Source organism: Macaca fascicularis, chromosome 4 (assembly GCF_037993035.2).
Source record: "Macaca fascicularis isolate 582-1 chromosome 4, T2T-MFA8v1.1".
NCBI lineage: Eukaryota > Metazoa > Chordata > Mammalia > Primates > Cercopithecidae > Macaca > Macaca fascicularis.
The window spans coordinates 44,621,800-44,638,493 of NC_088378.1; positions in this window are offsets into that span (position 1 = coordinate 44,621,800).

The window sequence follows — 16,694 nt, forward strand, 5'->3', positions numbered from 1 at the left end:
TGTAATGGAGATAATATTGGTATTGACTTTGTTTAAAGAGACATTTGCCTGACAGAAAATTGAGACTGAAAAACGGCATTTTAGACAACAAGAGATGTACATTTAAAGATGTAGAACCATAAAAATACACAGAATATTTAGCAAATGTTGAGAAGCCAAAGGTGCCCAGAATTCTGGCTCCATGGGATGAGAGAAAGACACAGGAGTCTTCAATGGTAGAATGGAGGCCTGGACATCTCTTGCAAAATAAATAAATTATATATATTTTAATTCTGGCATGTCTTTAATCACTAAAAATAAATTATTTTTGTGTGCTTGGTTGTGAATAAGGAAAAATGAGATCAGCACATTATGGGCAAAACACACAGTGAGGCTACCACAGTTTCAGAGAATGAATGCCATAAAAACTGCTTTAAGGTTTCTGAACTAAGGCTCATGAAAATTTCTCTTCTGAGTGTATAGGTACTTTCTGAACCATCAGTAGTTTTGTGTAGAACAGGGTGAGAAGATACCAGTAGTAAATTGTAAGAGGGGAGAGTTGTCAGATTATAAATTTTGTGCATGGTGTCTTGTTAGGGACGAATATTTCCAGGACAGGCTCTTGACATTAAAGGAAAGTCACCAAGACCATTTGTGTGAGGTCCTCACACTCAGAATCGGTCTTTGATAATCGATTGTAGTGGATTCGAGAATAATATAACTTGTATTTGTACATTTAATCAAAAGCACTAACAAGCACTTTTTATGGGTTTATTATGTGTACTGAGTACTACTCAATTTGGTATTTTAGCTGTTACCTTTTACTTTTTAAATTTAAATGTTCCTTAAATGTATTTTACTCTACAAGATCTGCCACTATCTGGTTCATTTCCATTCAATTTATATGATACTTATTACCATAGTTCTTTTGAGTACTTGATATTTTTCTTAAATGTCTTCAGGCCCACATCACCAAGTATACTTATGTGCAAATAAGGGGCAACATGCATATTTTGCTAATACAGATGTTGGATTTGGTAAGTGGAATTTATTATTTGTAGATAAGAATAGAGTTTTAGTATAAATTATTTAGAAGCATTTGCCACACAAATTGAAATATTATTAGAGTAAATTCATAGGACTCCAATTAATTTTATGCACTTTCAGCCATGAGGAAAAGGCTTCTTCAATTTCTGTTCTATTTCTAAGCTTTAAAATTAGCATGTATCTTTCATGTATTTTAGTATAAATAAAGATTCTCTAAGTTGTTACAACTACACGGAGGTCATAGCTGAGATAATGATCCCAAAGATATTCAAAAGAAGTAGATATTTCTGTTAAACATTTTTTTTCTATCTTCTGATGTGACCTGCTAATTACAGTTCACACAAAAAATGATACACTAACTGAATAAATTAGCGGCTAAGTAAATATAAAAACCCAATTTCTAAAAAGGTTAGTTATATTTTCTCAGTTATGTTTCTGTCCTTTTTAATTTTAACTAATTACAATCTATTTCTGGTATTTATTATTTTAGTGAAGTAGAATATTTAGGATATCAGAATTTAAATTTTTGAGTGGTAAGAATTTAAGGTTAAATATACGTTATACTGTTGGAACTTATTTTCATTTAAAATTAAAATAATTATTCAATTATTTCATTTATTTAAAATAAATTATTATTTGTTGTTGCAGGCTATACAAGGCATAAAATGTCATTTCAAATGTATTTATCAATTGAAATGTTGAACAATAAACCAAAATATATTGTTATAAATCTAAAAAATTGTTAATGTCTAAAATATTGAGAGTATCTACTAAGGTATCAGAAGTATGTTACTTTTAAATAGTAACTCTAAATTTTAGAGTAAAACATTTTAGGTGTTATTATACATTTAACTTTAATATGAAAACTGAGCTTCAGCATAGTTTAGAGAACAAGTTCAAGGATGCATGGCAAATAAATAGGAGTCTTAAGATTCAAAACCGTGTCTGTCAGCATGAAAACCATTCTTTTTTTTTTTTTTTTTTTTTTACTGTGCTGACTGTAGACACTTTAATGAATATATACCATATTTATACTTATTTAAGGGCATATGTACTATTTTTAATACTAAAATGTTTATTGAAATTATTGTAGATTCACATGCAGATGTAAGAAATAATAGAGATCCTGAGTACCCTTTACCCAGTTTCTTTCAAAGGTAATGTTTTACAATATCACAATTATTATATGTAACAGTACATGCATATCCACAGATCATGTTCAGGTTTTCTAGTTTTCCTTATATTTGTGTATGTATATATAAAGGCATTAGTTCCACCAGCTTTATCACATGTATAGACTCATGTGTCCACCACCACCGTGAAGATAACAAACAACTCAATTGCCACAAAGTGACCTTCTGTTGTTTTTTTAAAACCACACTGAGCCCTCTCTTGCCACCCCACCTCCCAGTCCCTAACCTCTGACAATCACTAAAATACGCATTCCCAATCTGTATGCTTTTGTAATTTCAAGAATGTTATATAAATGAAATCATAAATGTCACCTTTGATATAGGTTTTTTTCACTCAGCATAAGCCCTGTGAGATCCATCCAAATTGTTGTGTATATAAATAGCTTATTGCTTTGTATTGCTGACTAATATTCCATCCACGGTATATTATATGTTGGTGTAACCATTTATCTGTTGAAAAATATCTGAACTTGCTTCAGTAGTTTTTAGCTATTACAAATAAAACTGCAATGACTATTCATATACAGGTTTTTGTGTGAACATACATTTTTATTTCTCTGGGATAAATATCCAAGAGTGCAATTGCTTGGATATATGGTAATTGCATGTTTAATTTTATACCAAACTGCTGAACTATTTTTAGAGTGGCTGTATCTTTTTTTTAAATTTTAACATCTCCACCAGCAGTGATTCGGTAATCCAGTTTCTTCACATTGTCACCAGTAGCATCTCATGTCATCACTATTCTTAATTTCAACCATTCTGATAAATGTGTTGTGAGATTTCATTGTGGTTTTAATTTTGTTTCTCTTTTGACTAAAGATGTTGAACACCTTTTCATGAGATTATTTGCCATTTATATAACCTCTTCAGTGATATACCCCTTTATTCCTTTTTTCCATTTTCTAATTGTATTATCTATATTTTTACTGTTAAGTTTTGGGGGTTCTTTAAAAGTTCTAGATACAGGTTCTTTACTATATAGGTGGTTTAATAAACATGATCTTCCACTCTAGCTTTCTATTTATCCTATTCAGATGGTGTTTCACAGAGTAAAAGTTTTTGTTTTGATGAGGTCTAACTTATCATTTTTCCTTTTATAGATTATGCTTGTAATGTTATGTCTAAGAACTCTTTCCAGGCATGGAAGTTTTAACACAATTGTTTATTCAAAAAAAAAATCATACTTTTAGGTTTTCTATTTGAATATATTTTCTATGATGAATCAGTTTTTGTGAAAAGTGTGAAGTTTGCTATGACTCGGATGTAGTTTGTTTTTCCCCACCAAAATTCATGCTGAAATTTGATCCCCAGTGTGTTGGGGTTGAGATTACGGCCTAGTGGGAGGTATTTTGGTTATAAGGTTGGAAGATCCCTCATGACTGGTATGGTGTTGTTCTTGGGGAATTGAGTTCTTGCTCTTGCGAGACTAGACTAATTCTTGCTAGAATGGATTAGTTTCTGTGAGAGCAAGTTGTTACAAAACCAAGACACACCACGAGTTTTCTCCTTATTGCATGTGTCTGCTTTCCCCTTGATCTTCTCCACCAAGTTTGTGACACTGCATGGAAAGCCCTGGTCAGAAACCAGGGCCATGCCCTCATATTTTTCAACCTGCAGAACGCTGAACTAAGTAATTCTCTTTTATTGATAAATTACCCTATTTCAGGTATTGTTTTAGAACAATACAAAATGAACTAAGAATGGATTAAGACAAAGTTTAACTGAGAATCATGTGTATATTTTTCTTTTGGTTTTGGTCTATGGTTATCCAAATTTCTCAAGCACCATTTGTTAAAAGGCTATACTTCTTCCATTGAATTGTTTTTCATCTTTATTAGAATTTAGTTGGATTTGTGTACTACACAGTCTTGATTACTGTAGTTACAGAATAAGTATTGAATTTAGAAAACTGATTCCTCTCAATATATTAATATTTTTCAAAATGTTTTTGCTATTTTAGTTCCTTTGTTCTTTATATAAACTTTAGAATAATCTTATCTGTAATAATAACCACGCCTGTAATCCTAACATTTTGGGAGGCCGAGGCAGGCAGATCATAAGGTCAGGAGATCGAGATCATCCTGGCTAACACGATGAAATCCCATCTCTGCTAAAGATACAAAAAAAAAAAAAAAAAATTAGCCAGGTGTGGTGGCAGGTACCTGTAGTCCCAGCTGCTTGGGAGGCTGAGGCAGGAGCATGGCATGAACCTGGGAGACGGAGCTCGCAGTGAGCTGAGATGGCACCACTGCACTCCAGCCTGGGTGACACAGTGAGACTCTGTCTCAAAAAAAAAAAAAAAAAAAACTTGTGAATATGATGAGAATTAGGTTAAATCTATATATTATTTTGGGGAACACTGATATATTTACTACATCAATTTTTCCAATTTATGAATATTTTATGTCTCTCCATCTATTTGCATCTTTTTGGATTTATTCCACCAACATCCTGTGGTTTTCAGTATGTTTTGTTACATGTTTTGTTAGTTTTTGGACAATTGTAAATGGTATTATATATTTAATTTCCACATGATCTGTTTATGGATAGTATATAGAAGTATAATTGATTTTTATATGTTGATCTTATATTACCTTATTAAACTCACAAACTTTTTTTTTTAATTTATTTATTATTATTATACTTTAAGTTGTATGGTACATGTGCATAACGTGCAGGTTTGTTACATATGTATACTTGTGCCATGTTGGTGTGCTGCACCCATCAACTCGTCATTTACATCAGGTATAACTCCCAATGCAATCCCTCCCCCCTCCCCCCTCCCCATGATAGGCCCCAGTGTGTGATGTTCCCCTTCCTGAGTCCAAGTGATCTCATTGTTCAGTTCCCACCTATGAGTGAGAACATGCGGTGTTTGGTTTTCTGTTCTTGTGATAGTTTGCTAAGAATGATGGTTTCCAGCTGCATCCATGTCCCTACAAAGGACACAAACTCATCCTTTTTGATGGCTGCATAGTATTCCATGGTGTATATGTGCCACATTTTCTTAATCCAATCTGTCACTGATGGACATTTGGGTTGATTCCAAGTCTTTGATATTGTGAATAGTGCTGCAATGAACATACGTGTGCATGTGTCTTTATAGCAGCATAATTTATAATCCTTTGGGTATATACCCAGTAATGGGATGGCTGGGTCATATGGTACATCTAGTTCTAGATCCTTGAGGAATCGCCATACTGTTTTCCATAATGGTTGAACTAGTTTACAATCCCACCAACAGTGTAAAAGTGTTCCTATTTCTCCACATCCTCTCCAGCACCTGTTGTTTCCTGACTTTTTAATGATCGCCATTCTAACTGGTGTGAGATGGTATCTCATTGAACTCACAAACTTTTGTTTTTGTAAATTCTTTAGTTTTTTCTACATGGCCTATCATGTCATTGCAAACAGAAAGAGTTTTATTTCTTTCTTTCTATTTGTCTGTATGCTTCTATTTGCTTTTTTGCCTTACTGAACTCACTAGACTTCTAGTACTATAGAAAGCAAACTTGTCCAACCCTTGGTCTGTGGGACACATGAGGTCCAGGACAGATTTGAATGTGGCCCAACACAGATTAGTAAACTTTCTTAAAACATTACAACATTTTGTGTTTGATTTTTGTTTTAAGCTCATCAACTATTGTTAGTGTTAGCGTATTTTATGTGTGGCCCAAGACAATTCTTCATCCAAGGTGGCCCAAGGAAGCCAAAAGATCGGACAGCCCTGAAAGTATATTAGATAAGATGAATGAAAGTAGAAATTCTGTCTTTCACTATTAAATGTAATGTTGGCTACAGAATTTTGGTAGGTTATCTTTATCAAGTTAAAGTAATTCCCCTGTATTTTTAACTTGCTGAGAGTTTTAGTTAAAAACCATTGTTGGATTTTGTTAAACTCTTAATCCGCATCAATTGATATGGTCACTTTTTTTTTCTTTTTAGCTTCTTGATGTGCTGGATTACATTTATTGATTTTCAAGTATTAAACCACCCTTTGCTATGGTCAGAATATTTGTGTCATCCTGAAATTTATACATTGAAATCCTAACTCCCAAGACAATGATGATTGGGAGGTGGAGACATTTGGGTCATGAGGGCGGAGCTCCTATGCATGGTATCAGTGTCTTTACAAAAGAGGCCCCAGAGAGATGCTTTGCTTTTTCCACCATGTGAGAACACAGTGAGAGGCATCATCTATGAACCAGGAAACAAGCTCTAATGGAGCAGCAATTCTATCATGATCTTGATTTCCCAGCCTCTAGAACTATAAGAAGTTTCTGTTGTTGACAAGCTAGCCAATCAATGGTATTTTGTTTTAGCAGTCCGAACAGACTAAGACAGCCTAGTATCTATGTAATAGCTCTACATAGATGTGATATATAATTACTTTTATATATTGCTGGATTAACTAATATTTTATTAAATATTTTTGTCTCTATTTATGAAGGCTATTTGTAATTAAAAAAAATACATTCATCTCGTTTTGATATTAGTATAATATTGCCTTTATAAAATGAATTGAGAAGAGTGTCTCCTATTTCCTGGAAGAGTTTGATTTGAATTGGTGTTAATTATTTAGTAGAATTATCTACTAAAATCATCTGGACCCAGAGATTCATTTTTGGGAGCATTTAATTATGACTTTAATTTTCTTGAATATTAAAAAGCTATTCAAATCATCTGTTTTATACTTGGTTAATTGTGATAGTTAGTGTTTTGGAGGAGGTGATCAATTTAAGCTAATTTGTTAAATTTATGTGTGTAGAATTGTTTTTAATAGTTCCTTTTTATCCTTTTGATATCTAAAGTGTTTATAGCAATATCCTCTGATTTCTAATATTTATAATTTTTATCTTCTCTCTTTTTTTCAGTTGTTAGTTTTTAATTTTTATTTAGTCAGTTTTTGCACATGAACTGCCAATTGTTCTAGAATATTTGTTGAAACATACTATGATTTTCCGAGTGAATTGCTCTTGTACTTTTGTTGAAACTCAATTGACCACATACATGTGGGTCTATTTCTGCACTCCCTGCTGTTCCATTGATCTATTTGTATAGCACTATGACAATAGACCACTGTCTTGATGACTCCAGCTCTGTAACCCTAAGTGCTGCAACCATGACATTAAATGTAAGATGTGAAACTATAAAAGTTTTACAAGAAAACATGGCAGAAAACATTTTTATAGCCATTAAAAATGACAAGAGGAGAAAAATGCCCCCTAAATATAAACCAAAAAAATCTGACAATATTAAATATGTATATATAACAACCAAGTTTAATTTATTTTGTAACTGCAGGCTGTTTTAATCAATGCATTTAACCCACAATACTAGCAAAAATAATGTGATTATCACAATAAAATTCAGAATAAACATTTAATAAATTTCAATATCCACTCATGAAAATAACTCTTAGCCAATTAGGTATAGGAAGGAAATTTCTTAATTTGATAAAAATATCTGAAATAGTTCTATTGCAAACATTAAATTGTGATATTTTGAAACTTGGCTTCGAGAATAAAAATGACAATAATACCTATCATTACTTTTATTAGACACTTTATTAAAGACTTATATAGTGATATAAGGCAATAGAAAAATGTATGGACATTAAAAGAAAGATGTAAACATCTTCTCATTCACAGATTATATGATTTTGATATATAATCTCCAAAAAAATCAGCACATACATCATGAGAATTAGTTAATTCATTTAGCAAAATCACTGGCTAAAAAGTCAATATACAAAAGCAATTAGATTTCCATATACCAAAGACAAAAGGCAGAAAAAATATATTTGAAATTATGTAACTTATTTCCATGTAAACAAATGCCACCTGTTTTCTAAAAACCTACTGAAATAAAAATAATAAAAATAAAATAGTAAATAAATATAATTATGTAACTTAAAATGACATCAAGCACATCAAATAAAAATTATAAATCTGAAAAAAGATGCACAAGACTTCAATAAAAAAATTCACAAAATGTTAGTAGAATAAAAAGGAGAGAGGTCCTTTCATGAATTTGAGGATGTGATGTTGTATGTCAACATTTATCAAAATGTTCTCTATATTAAATGTCGTCTTAATGAGATGCCAGAAAAACTTTGTGTAGGCAGTATGTGTAATACAAGGGACCACACATAACTAAGCTGATCTTGAAAAAGTAGTGGAAAGACTTATTTTTATGGATATCAAAAGTTATTTTAAAGAACTTGTGCCCAGGATCTTATCTCAAAATGGCACCTCACTGAGGCGTTCACATAGAAAATGCATTGTTTTGTGTGACTTAGATTTACATTAGAGACAAAACTTTGATGCTCTGGTATATTAGAAGATGAAATTTGTTTTGTTTTTTGACTTAGTTATTTAGATTCAAATAATTCTCTAAAATGTAATTTTGCATTTTCTTTCAGGAAATCAAATTTGTCCATAATTTTTTTTTACTAATTTTGAAATTATTTACTCTAGGTTTTATTAAATTTTTACATAAATGAAAATTTAATATACTTGGTGTTTAGTTATTAAAACAGTATGGTGGTGTTGGCACAAGGACAAAGAGAATAATAGAGGAGAATGGGTCATCCAGAAACAAAGTCTACATACATGTACAGTTGTTTTACTGAACAATTGTACTGCACAGAAGAAAGGAAATAATCGTTTTATTCAAAAGATGCTAAATTAATTGGATATAACTATTAAAGACATATCCTTTAGCTGGGCATGGTGGTGTGTGCCTTTAATCCCAGCTACTCAGGAGACTGAGGCAGGAGAACTGGTTGATCCCAGGTAGAATCTGGAATGAGCTAGGATGGTACCACCGTACTCTAGCCTGGGCGACGGAGCAAGACCCTGTTTCAGAAAAAGAAAATTAAAAATAAAAGCTAAAAACCCACACATCTTGATACCTACCTCACCCTCTAGTAACACAGAGATTTCTAGTTATGAAATGACAACACTAAGAGAATGTCATGCTAAGCAACATATATGACAATAATACTTATAATTCATGTAACTGACATAGTAATAGTCTTCAGAATACTTAAACAACACCCACAATCAATAACAAGGGAGGAAAAAGAAACAGTCAACCAACCAACCAAAAATCATCAACTCAATAATAACATGGACAAAAAATATGAAAGTTCATTTTCCAAAAGAAAATAGTCAAACAGCCAAATTATATGACATGATGTTTAACCTCATTATTAGTTAGGAAAAATACAAATTAAACACTTTGAGATACCACAAACAAGATACATGAATGGTTTAAATAAAAAACACAAGGCCAGGTGCAGTGGCTCACACCTATAATCTAAGCAGTTTGGGAAGCGAAGGCGGCGGATCACCTGAGGTCCGGACTTGGAGACCAGCCTGGGTGACATGGTGAAACTCCGTCTGCACTTAAAAAACAAAAACGAAAACAAAAATCAGCTGGGCATGGTGGTGGGCTACTGTAATCCCAGCTACTTAGGAGGCTGAGGCAGGAGAATCGCTTGAATCTGGGAGATGGAGGTTGTAGTGAGCCCAGATCACGCCACTGCATTCCACCCTGGGCAACAGAGCGAGACTCTGTCTCAAAACAAAACAAAACCAAACCAAACACAAACAATACCATTTGTTGGCAGATATGTGTAGCAATATCAACTCTAACATGTTCCTGGTGGGAGTATAAATTGGAAAACTACTTGAGAAAAAATAATTTGTAGTATTTACTAATGCTGGGTATTTTAAGTTATTTAATGTAGCACTTTGACTCCAATGCTTATACCAAACAGAACTGAGTACATACATGCAACAGAACACCTTTGCAAAAATAGAAATTGTAGAATTATTTATAATATCTCCAAACTATCAGCCAGAGTGGAATGTCTACATTGTAGTAGATTTGTACAATGAATACTCTCCAGTAATGAAAATGAATTAACTATCTCTACCCACAGCAGCATGAATGAAACATATTTTGAGTAAAAGGAAACAAGCCACAAATAAGTTGATTGTAAAATTATATTTACATACATTTTCTGAAAAGAAAAAAGTTATATGGCAATTGAAATAGGAGTAATCTTTTTGGAGTAAGGCTCCAAAATAAAAGTAATATAAGTAAATAAAAAAGCGATAAAAGTAATCAAAGTAAATTCATCATAATTATGAAGAAACAAAATGGAACTTCTAGTGTGTTGTCTGTTCTCTCTCTCACTCTCTCTCTCTCTCTCTCAGCTTTTTGGCCTACACAATTCATCCCAGTATACATATTTAATCTGTAAAATTTTTTGTCTGCATGGTAATTTGCAATAATAATTGATGAACAAATTTCAGGATCAAATAAGTTTAGAAACAAATTTGGGAAATATGTTAACATTTAATAAATTCAATTACTTCATAATGTTTAAACCATTAAAATATTAATTTGGATTTTCCTTGTAAAAATGTAATACATTGTGTACCATGCCCCAGTTTACTTCTGGAGAATACATATTGGAAAATATTAATCTATGTGCAAAATTATTTGGCACTACATATGCTGTTTATGACCTCTCTCCTACTAGCTTTCTCAGCTTCTGTTTTCTCTATTTCCAGATTATTTCCTATATGCCAACCACGCTAGATTATATGGGCTCTTCAACACATAAGTCCACATCTTTCATTTCTCCCTACCTTATAATGTAATGATTTTCTTCCTGAAATATATATATTTTTTTGTATAACATACTTAAGCCCTAAGTAATTTCAAGACTTGAATTATTGTCATCCCCTTCAGAAAGACTGTTATAATTACCTAGTCTGGATTAAATGTTCTCCTTTTGCTTCTCATAGTAACCTGGCCTCTCTCTATCACAGCACTTACAATACTGAGTTGAAAATTAGAATATGAATACCATGTGTGACTGGCTTATTTTGCTTAGTATAATGTCTTCAGGGTTCATTCATGATTTTGCATGTGGTAGGATTTCCTTTTATAAAGTAGAGAATAATGCTTCATTAATGTGTCTAGTACATTTTCTTTATTCATTCATCTACCAGTAAACATTTAGATTGCTTTCATATATTGACTATTGGGACTAATGCTGCAATGAACATAGATGTGCTGCTATCTCTTTGAGATCCTGATTTTAATTATTTTGTATATATACTCAAAGGTGGAATAGCTGAATCAAATGGTAGATCTATTTTTAATTTGGGGGGATCCTCCATACTGGTTTCTATAATAGTTACACCATTTGACATTCATATCAACAGTTTACAAAGATTTCAATTTCTCCACACTCTTGCCAACACACCTTTTCTTTTTAAAAAAATAACAAATTTTACAGGTGTGAAATGACCTCTCATTGTGATTTTGAATTGTATTTCCCTGATGATTAGTGATGTTGAAGATCTTTTCATTATCCGTTAGACTTTTGTATGTCTTCTTTGGAGAAATGTGTCATCAAGTTCTTTGCTTTTTAAAAATCAGTTCTTTTGTGTTTTTGCTATTAAGTCATAGGATTTTCCTTCATAGTTTAGGCACTAACCTTTTATCAGACATATGATTTGCAAATATTTTTCCCATTCCAAAGATTGCCTTTTTGTTCTGTTGATTGGACCGGTCACAGAATGACAAATACTACATGATTTCATTTATATAAAGTATTTAAAGCAGTCAAACTCATAGAAGCAGAAAGTAGTATGGTGGTTGACAGGGGCTGAGAAGAGGGGAGATGGGGACCTGTAGCTCAATAGGTCTAAACTTTCAGTTATGAAGTAAATTCTAAAGATCTGTCTTACAATGTATTGTCTATAGTAAACAATATTGTATAATCCACTTAAAATTTTGTTAAGACAGTGGATTTCATGGTAAGTATTCTTATCATAAATAAATAAACAAACAAAAACCAAGGGACACAAGGAAACATATGGAGGTGATGGATGTGTCTAATAGCTTGACTGTGGTGGTAGTTTCATGGTATACGCTGTGAGAAAAGCAAAACTTTGCTTCTATCCATTTAGGGTCTCTGAATGGGCCTGCAGATTAATTTGCCATATGGCAGATTAACAGGAGAAAAAAATACATATTTGTTTAATAACAATTTTATGTGACACAGGAGCCCTCATAAGGAAATGAAGACCAAAAGAACTGGCAAACTCTACATACTTTTGTATTGAATTGTGATACAGTTTGGCTGTATCCCCACACAAATCTCATCTTGAGTTCCCATGTGTTGCGGGAGGGACCCGATGGGAGGTGACTGAATTGTGGGGACGGGTCTTTCCTGTGCTGTTCTCGTGGTGGTGGACTAGTCTCAAGAGATCTAATGGTTTTAAAAAGAGGAGTTCCCCTGCACAAACTCTCTTTTATTGTCTGCTGCCATGTGAAATGTGCCTTTCACCTTCTGCCATGATTGTGAGGCCTCCCCAGCCACGTGGAGCTGTAAGTCCATTGAACCTCTTTCTTTTGTGAGTTGCCTGGTCCTGGCTCTGTCTTTTTGATCAGCGTGAAAACGGACTAATACAGATTGAAAAAATAGGCAACAGTTGAAAAGCAGTTAAAATATATGAAGAGGCTAAAGGAAGATAAGAATTATTTTAACAAAATATATTTGTACAGAATTCTCTGTCTCATTTTCCTGTCCTTAACGATAAGAATGTTTCCTTTTTTTTTTTTCTCTTGGTCGCATTGGGAGGGCAGCTCTCACATGGGAATTTCATCTCTTGTTTTTTTTATTTTGTTTTCTTTTGTTTTTTGAGACGAATTCTCGCTCTGTCACCCAGGCTGGAGTGCAGTGGCGCCATCTCCACTCACTGCAAGCTCCGCTTCCTGGGTTCACGCTATTCTCCTGCCTCAGCCTCCCGAGTAGCTGGGACTACAGGCGCCCGTCACCACGCCTGGCTAATTTTTGTATTTTTAGTAGAGACCGGGTTTCACTGTGTTAGCCACGATGGTCTTGATCTCCTGACCTCGTGATCCGCCCACCTCGACCTCCCAAAGTGTTGGGATTACAGGCGTGAGCCACCGCACCTGGCCTCATCTCTTGTTTTTCAGGAAAAAAAAAAAAAAAAAGGAAATGACAGTACCCTTCTTTACATCTGCTGTTTTTTTAGTGCCTTTAACTCAAAAGAATCAATATAAGAGAGTGACATTTTTTAGGGTGATGTTTTCTAAACTCTTTCATTGAATTTGTTCAAACTTATCAAATTTTTGTATACATTAAATATGTGCCATTGGGGTATATCAATTATACTTAATAAAATTGTTTAAAATAAGAATATGATCACCATGAAAATATTTCATTAATCTGTGTAACCCAAGCATCTATCACAGTTTGTACTCATTAAGTATCAAATGGGCAAATTTATTGCATTTAGAAAAAATGTCAGCCTTCATCCTTATTTATAAAGTAGGGAAATCAAGGTCTAGCCAAAGTGTTGTGATGTTTCCTTTATGCTTACACATAACTAGAGAGATGTGTAGCATCAAGGTGGAAATTCAGGTATCCAAACTTCCAACACATTGCTCTTTCATCATCACTGTCTATGTAGAAAGCAACACAGTGCATCTGAGTATATTGGGATATTTCTACAATCTTCATTTCTACATTGATGCAGTGTTTCTTTGGCAATGGTAGACAATATCTCCAGCTGCAGATTTCCTCACCGATAAAGGAATTATATATTTTCTATGGGTCTGTGTTTTTCTCCGAATTGCTCTGTCAGCACATGAATGAATATGAAATACGCTTAGATAAGGAAGCACACCAATGTTAGAGCAGTGACTGGTTCTCAGCTTTATATTTTATATGCTCTAAGGGTTATTATGAGAATTAATTGATTTAATACATGTAAGGAGCTTAGAATAGTGCCTGGCACATAATAAAGCCTAGGTGACTGCTAATTATTGTCACTATTTTTCTTTATTACATAGTTAAAGATTTGTCTTTTTGCTACTATGGAAACATGTGAAAAAGCATAAAAACACATAGTGTATCTTTGTGTTAATGCAAGTGGATGCTATGTTGAGATAAAGAATAGTTAGGTACAAAATTACACTTCAGTACTAAAATGATTTCAGTGAAAAATGAACAAGGAAACTTAATACCATTCTCCTCTTCTTGTCATAGTGCTCATGTGTACAGGAGTTTATTTATACCTGACAAGCTGGATAAGACATAGTCTATAATGCTTCTCCCACTTTCTTTTATAGTTCTTGCTATGGTTGAAATGAAACTTTGTTATGATGCTCAGGTACCATTGATTGCTCATAAATATAAGTGAGAATGACAATTTCTAAGGTTGAAATGGTTCCATTTTAAAATGAAAGATTAAGAAGTGCCAATATCTCTGAAAATTTGAGGTATGTAGCTTTCATCATAGCCTCGGGGTTATTTTAAAGAGTTTAAATTAGTAGGGAAGTATTATATGCATACAAACAATTTTCTACGTAAAACATGGGAATATGATATTATCTAGATCAAAGAACTCTTAGAAATGAGACTTTCTATTCTTTGGTAAATGATCCATAGACCTTTTAACATAGCATACATTAAGAATGTTTAGTTCGAAAAATTTTGTTATGAATTGTACACACCATAGCAACACAAATCCTATTTAAGCATGTTATTGTGGTTTATCTTAAAAACAGAACTGTTTAATTTTCAGTCAGCTTCTAATTTGATATCAAATGATATTTACCTTCCAAAATAAAGTGGATGGGTTCAATGACACATAAATATGTTATTAATTAAAAGTATGAAATATGTTTTTATTAAAAATACTTTCAGATGAGCTATATTTATTAATACTCTCTTAAACAAAAATAATTTTAGGCAATCTATTTACTTTATGCCACACATTTCTATTAATTATCGATGCATTTTTCCATTGGTTCATTTATGTTCTTGTTATTGATGGAATTTGATTTAATTTGAGACCTGGAAGGTATGCTATAACTCTATACATTGGCAAATGTTATTTTATAATATAAGTTTATTAGTTCCCAGGGCTGCAGTAACAAAGTACACACACTGAGTGACTGAAGATAGTGAATATGAATTATCTCACAGATCTGGAAAATATAAGTTTGAAATCTGTAGGGTAGAGCCATGTACCCTCTGAGACTCTAAGTAGACTCCTTCTTCCATTTTCCTTGCTTCTGATGGTTGCAGGTAACCCTAAGCATTCCTTGGCTTACAGCTGAATTCGCATGTTGCTCTATTTTCAAATGGCATCTTCCTGTGTGTCTTCTCATTGTCTTTTCCTCTGTGTATGTCTGTCTCTGTCTAAACTTACCTTTCTTACAAGTACAGTAGTTACATTGGACTAGGGCCTACCTAATGTTATTTTAACTTCATTAGCTCCCTAAAGACCTTATTTCCAAATAGAACCACATTTTGAGGTACTAAAGTTTAGGACTTCAACATATCTTTTTTGGGGTAGGTGGGGGCGGCGATACAATCAACAGCAGCAAGTGTTAATGTAGTTTGGAAATGTGAACATTGATCCAATTGATTTCATTTAAAAGAAATTGGGGTGAGAAACATACAGCATGTCAAATATGTACAATTTCTTTTTCATGCAAATAGATCAGTAGCAAATTCAAAAATTTCAGAAATTGTCTGGGTATGGTGGTTCATGCCTATAATCCCAGCACTTTGGGAGGCTGAGGCAGGTGGATTACATGAGGCCAAGAGTTCTAGACCAGCCTGGCCAACATGCCAAAACTCCATCTCTATTAAAAATACAAAAATTAGCTAGACGTGGTGGTGCACGCCTGTAATCCCAGCTACTCAGGAGGCTGAAGCAGAAGAATCACTTGAACCTGGAGTGAAGGTTGCCATGAGCTGAAGTTGCGCCACTGCACTCCAGTCTGGGCAACAGAGTGAGGCTTTGTCTCAAAAAAAAAAAAAAAGAAAGAAAAAAAGAAAATAAATTTTTTATGTTCTTTATGAATTTTTTTTGTTGTTAAGAAGAAAATCAAAACCTCCAATTATATTATTTCTATTAAGACATAAAGGTCTGAATTTGCTTGTTAGATTCCCTTTTGAGTAGGTATGTTCAATAGAATTTAAAAATTCATATATCTTGAAAAGGTTCTATCAGTTTCCAAAAGATTACTCAAATTTTGGTTACACTTTAATTTTTTGATATAACACAATAATGTGTTTTATTCCTTGGACATTCATATTTCTTATCCAGTTGTTTGTATTGTAACAGATATCAATCAATTTGTAATATAATTCTGAATCTGTTGACTCAAAATTTATATGTGTTTTTCTCAAAAGTTATTTGGTACAGGCATATATTCTCAAGCTCTGGCATAAAAAATAAATTAGTATTGAAAGCGCATTAGTTTGCTTGGGTTGCCATAATAAAATATCACAGGCTGAATAACTTCAATGACAAATTTATTTTCTCACAGTTAGGGAGGCTAGAAGTCTGTCATCACAGTGAAAATGTATTTAGTTTCTTGTGAGGGCTCTCTTCCTAG